The sequence below is a fragment of the Cupressus sempervirens genome, chromosome 7, assembly GCF_028749045.1.
Source record: "Cupressus sempervirens isolate cs-2001-9-10 chromosome 7, ASM2874904v1, whole genome shotgun sequence".
Classification (NCBI taxonomy): Eukaryota; Viridiplantae; Streptophyta; class Pinopsida; order Cupressales; family Cupressaceae; genus Cupressus; species Cupressus sempervirens.
The window spans coordinates 406,253,329-406,260,480 of NC_143124.1; the positions used below are offsets into that span (position 1 = coordinate 406,253,329).

The following is a 7,152-nucleotide window of genomic DNA, read 5'->3' on the forward strand; positions in this document are numbered from 1 at the left end:
AGGGACTGGAAATTGTTTATCCAAGTCGTATCTTGATAAGCAGTTGTGGGAGTAAAAACGAGGCTCTCTGCAAATAATGAACAGGATATAAGAAAGAGTGGCAGAATTAGAGAAAGTAAAGTAGGGGACTAAGAACAATTTGTTATCATTTTTTTAAGCAGTTAATTTGTCTAAGACAAAGACTGCAAAAAAATAACATGCTTGAACGAAAGATGATTTGAATTTAAATAGCTTTAGTGGCAACTGCTACTAAAGAGAGGAGTTAGATTAAACTATAACGTCAAAGTTCAAGAAAATCAAATCAATGTTCTTGAAGTCAAAGTGTAAAGAAAGGGATAGGCAAATCTCGAGACAAAATGTGATATAGATAAAATAAATTTAAAAAAATTGTAATAATTTTTTTCAATTTTTTTTTAAAATAATTGATCAACTTAGAGAATAAAGAAAACAAAGTGTCTTCAGAATCACTCTATTTCGGTACATTTGAAGGAGTCAAAGGACGAATGCCTACCAACTCCGGCTAGGGCGGTACGCGTTTCTTAAATAGTTTGATAAAAAGACTTGGAAAACGTCTCGTACACGTTTCTTATATTATTTAAAAAGACTTGATAAAAGTATCGTTTCAATGGCCTAGTGAAATACTCGAAATAACTAAAACAATCGATCAAGAAGAAACGTATGAAATTGTTCCGGGGCCTCAAAAATCTTCATATCTTACCTGCTCCACACTCACCGCGTTGTGTTGTAAAATAATTGGCTAGGCCATTTCCTTTTTCCATACCCCATACTATTCACTGCTTGTCTTCGTCCTCTATAAACAGGACTCATTTGATTCAAATAAACAATGATTTACAGTTTGGAGTCCATTATTAGCTATGGCTTTTCCTTTGTGTATGGGATCTAGAAACAGACTACTTCGTCTCATATATGTTGTTTACCTTGTGTTCGTTGTCAGCGTTTTGTCTGAGCAGCAGGTTGATCCTTGTGCAGGCGATGGTATGGGACATGGGCTTTGTGGTCTCTATGGAATTTGCAGACCCACGGAGCTTTCATACAATTGCACCTGTCTACCTGGATACCATGAAGTAGATAATGATGACCATATAAAGGGATGCATTAGGAATAAATCCCAGATACTGTGTTCCCAGCTACACAGCTGCGATGGGAGTGGCGCAGAAATGCAGCAGATTGACCAGACAGATTGGAATGGGTGCGAATATGAGCACTTCACATCCATGAATGCAACTGCTTGCCAGCAAGCATGCTTGGCTGATTGCTTTTGTACAGTAGTCATCTACGCCATCGTAGATGGAACAATGAATTGTTGGAAGCGTAGGCTTCCTATAGGGTACGGCCGTGTAAGCTTACACGGACAACTTTTGTAAAAGTTTATACTGGAGTCTGCAACGATGTTCCGGCCATGGCACCAAACCAGGCAATTAAGGTCGAGAAGGGGAAGGCTTTTGAGGTTATTGGAATAAGCCTTATGGGTTGCGCCTTTCTTTCTGCATTAGTCATAACTTTTGTTGGCTTTTGTATATACCGACCCAAGCTCAGAGCCTTGAAAGTGCATGACAAGTTTCATTCAGTGGGGTTGAAAGCCTTCAGTTTCCAAGAGATTGACGCTGCAACTAGAGGCTTTAAGGAAGAAATAGGGAGGGGAGCTTTTGGGAAGGTCTACAAGGGAGTTTTATCTGATGGAAGAGAAATTGCTGTGAAGACACTTGATAAGGAAGTCATTCAAGACCAACAAAGTGGTGAGAAGGAGTTCCGGACAGAAATGGGTATAATTGGGGGAAGCCATCATAAAAATCTTGTTAAGCTGTATGGCTTCTGCCATGAGGGCTCCCACAGACTTCTTGTGTACGAGTACATGCCTAATGGTTCTCTAGACAAAGTTTTATTTAAAGCGGCGAGAGATCTTGATTGGTATCTGCATTTTCGAATTGCTTTGGAAACTGCAAGAGGAATCGTCTACTTGCATGACGAGTGCACAAATCCTGTCCTCCATTGTGATATAAAGCCACAAAATGTCCTGCGGGATGAGAATTACCATGCTAAGATAGCTGACTTTGGAATATCTAAATTGATTGGCGCAGAACAAACGAGAACATTTACTGTTGCCCGTGGAACACTCGGTTACATGGCACCTGAGTGGCAGAAAAGTAATGCAGTTACTCTCAAAGTGGACGTGTATAGCTTTGGAATGATGCTTTTGGAAATTATCTGTTGCAGAAAAAATCTCGAGATCAATGTTCAAGAAAATGAAATGATTTTGGCTGATTGGGTTTATCAGTGTTTCAAATGTGGTAGACTTGTTAAGTTGGTTGAGAATGAGGAATGCAGAGGTATTGAGGCAGCACAGCTGGAAAGAATGGTGTTGGTTGGGCTTTGGTGTATTCAAGAAGATTACCTTCTCAGACCAACAATGAAAAAAGTAGTGCAGATGCTTGAAGGAACTATTGACATTACGGTACCCCCTGATCCTGGATCGTCTCGTTCATGAAAATAAAACCATTCAGTCTAATTTTCTTTTCACCTTGAACAATGACTTGTTTAATTTTCAAAGATTCTACCAGCTACGTTGGACAATGATGTAATTACGGAGTAACAGTTATTTGACCAATTCAGTTAGTATTGTTATCTTAAATTATATCTTACAGAATCAATACGTAGTCTGTAAGTGATTAACTAATTCTTCAAGGAATATGTCGGGTTAATTTTATGGTGCTAACGGTTTATTTGTTTACTTAAAGTGAAGGTATTACTTCTTTACCTCTGGTTTATGAATAGATATGTTTTGGACAGTTTATTGAATCAAGGTTTAAAATAATTATTCAGCAAACATATATTATTTCAACAGAAATATTCGTTTGTTAGAACAAACTTATTTTCTCTTTTATTTCAAGAGGTTTATTTATGATTTAAGAAAGCAATAATCAATTTTGGCCATGGTTTAACTATTATATCATTCAATAGAAGCTTTTCCTACGGAAAGAACAGCTGAGTTTAGATATCTTTTTTATCACGTTTTCTAGCGAAGTTTGATTATTAGCATCAAAATTCCCTGTATTTTGTGCTTTAATTCTGCTACATCAAAGAGAACAATTACCAAAGGAAATGATAGACATATATCAAGACTTTATAGTATTGGTCTCTGATAATAAATGTCTCACCTAAGACAAGTTTAATGGCATGTATGACAATGAACAGATTTGCTATGAACGTATTTTCTTTCTTAATTTAGGGATTTTCTTAACAATGTCCATTTGTATTTCATAATGATTAGTCTAATAAGCTAAATCATTATATTTATTTTGAGATTAACCGGTCACAAGTTTATATTGGGTATTATGTTGCACGTACTTAACACTCATTCATGTATTTGATTTCATTGTAAATTTTTATTTATTTTTGGATAAAACATTATATTTATATTAATAATAACTAGTTCAAAATAGCTTTGGGAGAAAAGAACTAGAAAGGGAAAACTTTAGTCATTCTCTGATACAATAAGGATACAAAAGAAGAAATATTGTATTAAGAGAGTATCTATCAACACTAATGAATCTTGTCCTTGTGATTCCCAAACTGAGAATACTTTGATTAGAAAGAGGAAAAAACTCATATGAATACAATTCATTGTTTGGTCTTGGAGACAAATCCAAGAGCCAAGCCAAAAACTGTCATAAAAGTTTCCATCATTGATCTTCATCCAAAACTCCAATTGAGACTGTGATATTAGAAAGCCATCTGATGCAAGTGCAATTGAAGACCCTAAACTACTTACAATATCTAAAAAGAACAAGTGAGATCTATTAAAGTAAAAACATGTGAAATCTCAGAGAAGCTGTGATTTACTATCAAATAATATATGAGTAGGGCCCAACATTATTCAAAGCATATTATTTTGTCATAATATTGACCAAATTAGGGAAATCAAGGAGGTTAAGAGGGGAAAGTAAAGAGTTAATATAAATTCTATCAGTAACCAAATTAGCCAAACAATCAGCTAAAAGATTGCCTTCTCTATAATTATGTGTGATGTAACATTTAGAGATTGAATCAAGAAGAGACCATACTTGATGCAATATATATTGTATGGACCAATTATATACCTAACATTTAATACACACATTATTAATAATAGTTGAATCCCCTTCAACATGTAACATAGATATAGATAGTGATTTTGCAAGTTCCAAACCAAAAAGAAGACCCTAGATTTGTTTTTAGTACATGAAGGGAGAGGTGATGCTTTTGTTGTAATCACATGATCTCTAAAATCTCTAATGACTATGTCATAGCCACAATTTCCTAAATTTCCTCTAGAGGTCCCATCAAAATTGAGTTTGAAATAACCCTCACTTGGAGGAATCAACTTGGTTTGTGCTCAGATAAGAGGAATCTTGGATGGATAGAATGGAGTAGGAAGAGAGGGAAAAAGTAAACCCTTCCACTAATGAATAACATAGCCATCCCAAGGAGAAAAAACATGTTTACCCTTATATTTACTTATTAGAGCATTAACAAGCTCAACAATTGATTTCTCTAATCCTTCAAGAAATTGAGGGATTGGAGATTATGTCAGTCTAAAAATTATCTTATTTCTTTTTAACCAAACTGTCCATACTACAAATGTAGGGATGCACTTCCAAAGACATGAAAACATTGATTTCGAATATAAGATTGGACATGCTTGGAATAAATCCCACAAAGAGTTAGGTAATGATATATAGAAATTAATCTTATTTAGAACACAATTCCAATAATCTTGGGCAAAGGGGAAATTTACGAGGAGGTGATCTATTTTTTCTATAACTTGCAGACAAAGCACATAGTTAAAGGGATCATAAATGTTCAATCTATGAAGTTGGTCACTAGATAAAATTTAGTTATTTAATGCAAGCCATGCAAAGAATCCTTCTTTTGGAAAAACTAAGCTATTCTAGCAAAACTTAAAAGCACAATATGCAATCTAATTAAAATGGTTGTGTTGGACATCTAAGTATCCTTGTTTAATAGAATATTTATCATCATTAGCTAAAACTAGAAAAAGGCAATCTGGTTGATTAGACATAAAAACATTCCTTTTAGCTAATACTTGTTTGAAAGAAGTAGCCTGATTATGGGATATGGGAAGAATTGAGGGGTCTTGCCAAATGACTAGCCCTATGAATCTATGTATAGCTAAGACATAATTACAAAAAGATGTGGCCCAATCTTGAATCACTATGTTTGAGAAATCCTTTAAAGAATCATAGTGACAAGGGGGGCGACCCATTCCACGAATCAAACCAAAAATTGACACTATCCCCATTGTTCACATGGCATGATATGAATGAAGTAATAACTTCTCAAGAAGCCATCATGAAATTGCAAATGATAGAGCTCTTTGGCAGGTTTAGGACAATAATAACTCTAGAAGGTTCCAAGTTATCTAAATATTTCTCTTGTAAAAGGTGACAATGTTTGGCAAAGGATTTGTCATCCATTTGCCAAGCAAGTTTAGCACCAAAAGCCATATTCCTATTAGTAATGTTGGAAAGTCTGACACCTCCTATTTTGAAATAGGTAGACATGGCCTGAATAGAAATTAGAGGTATTTTCTTCTGTCCATTCATATTGTTAGACCAAACAAAGGTGTAGATAAAAGTTTCAATTTTAGAGATGATACCTTTGGGGGCTTGTAGAATGGAGAAGTAATAATTAGGAATGGCAAAGAGAATAGTTTCGATAAGAAAAATTCTACCTGAGAGAGATAATCAACAAGCCTTCCATGCACTAATTCTGCTTTTGATACGATCAATCATAGATTTACAATAAGATGGTTTGTTTAATCCCATAAAAAAAGGAACAACTAGATAACTAGAAGGAAAATGATCAAGGGGAAAACTAGGAATATGGATTATTCTTTGAGTAACCAATTGGGATTTATAAAAAACATAAATTTTAGATTTAGTTGCATTAATACATTATCCTGAAACTTGTGTATATAGATCAATGGCTTCCTTCATACCTTGTGCTTCTTGATATGTAGATGATTTGAAGAGTAAAGTACCATTGATAAAAAGTGAATGGGTTATGGACAACCATGTACCCACAATATTAATACCTTTCCAGAACCCTTTTTGATTAAAAGAATTAATAAGTTTATTGAAAATCTTTTATGATAAAGAAGAATGGAGAAAGAGGGTCACCTTGATAAGCTCCAACTAAAGAGACAAAGAAACTTGTTGGTGCACTATTAATGAGAATAGAAAAATGTGTGCCTAAAATGCAAGCTTTAATCCATTTACACCACCTAGAAGGAAACAAAAATTGATGAAAGAATAGAAGAAGAAAATATCAATTCAGTTTATCATACACCTTCATCATATGTAATTTGGAAACAGAGGCCACAATATTATGTTCTTTGATGGAATGAGGGGTCTCATGGGCTATTATGGCTTCCTCAGTTGTTTCTCGACCAAGAAGAAAACCCCCTTGTGTTTTCGATATAATTTTTGGAATAATGGGCTTAAGTCACAAATAATTAGCCTTTATGATAATCTTATAGGTGGTGCTACATAAAGAAATAGGCAAAAAATAAGAAAAAGAATAGGGATCATTGACCTTTGGGATGAGAGAAATATTTTTGGCATTAAAGTTCTTCAAAATGAAAACATTTTTCCTAGATTCTTCAAGCACCTCAAGCAACTCAAAACTAATGGTGTCGCAACATTTTGAAAAAGTAGTGTCATATCCATATCCATTTAATTTTGAATACCATGTGGAAAAATATATAACATGGGTCCAACCCTTGTTTTCCATATGTTTATGTTCTTCCTTGAGTTTCCCATTGACACATAGCTATTTGTAACTCTCTTGTATGTCATAGTCACCTACTTCACCAATTTTTTATGATAGAAGGCACAAATATCATAAACTAACATTAACATTGGTGGAATTGAAGATGAGTCACATATTTCATCAGTTTTTATTGTAACTTTGGGGTGCAATTTATATTTACATTCTTTGCAATCATTATTCTGAATCAATGCAACCTTACTAAACTTTCTTGTCTTTACAGATGTAGAGCTAGATGTCATTCTAATAACTAGGGTTTTATCTAATGTTCTTAACAAGTAGTTTGATTTTCTCTCTTTTGCA

At 34.3% G+C, this 7,152-nt stretch overlaps 1 pseudogene; it reads left to right on the plus strand.

The window, feature by feature from the left end:
- The first annotated feature begins 866 nt into the window (after positions 1-866).
- LOC149547245 (G-type lectin S-receptor-like serine/threonine-protein kinase LECRK3) lies at positions 867-2,653 on the plus strand (annotated as a pseudogene).
- Positions 2,654-7,152: the final 4,499 nt, after the last annotated feature.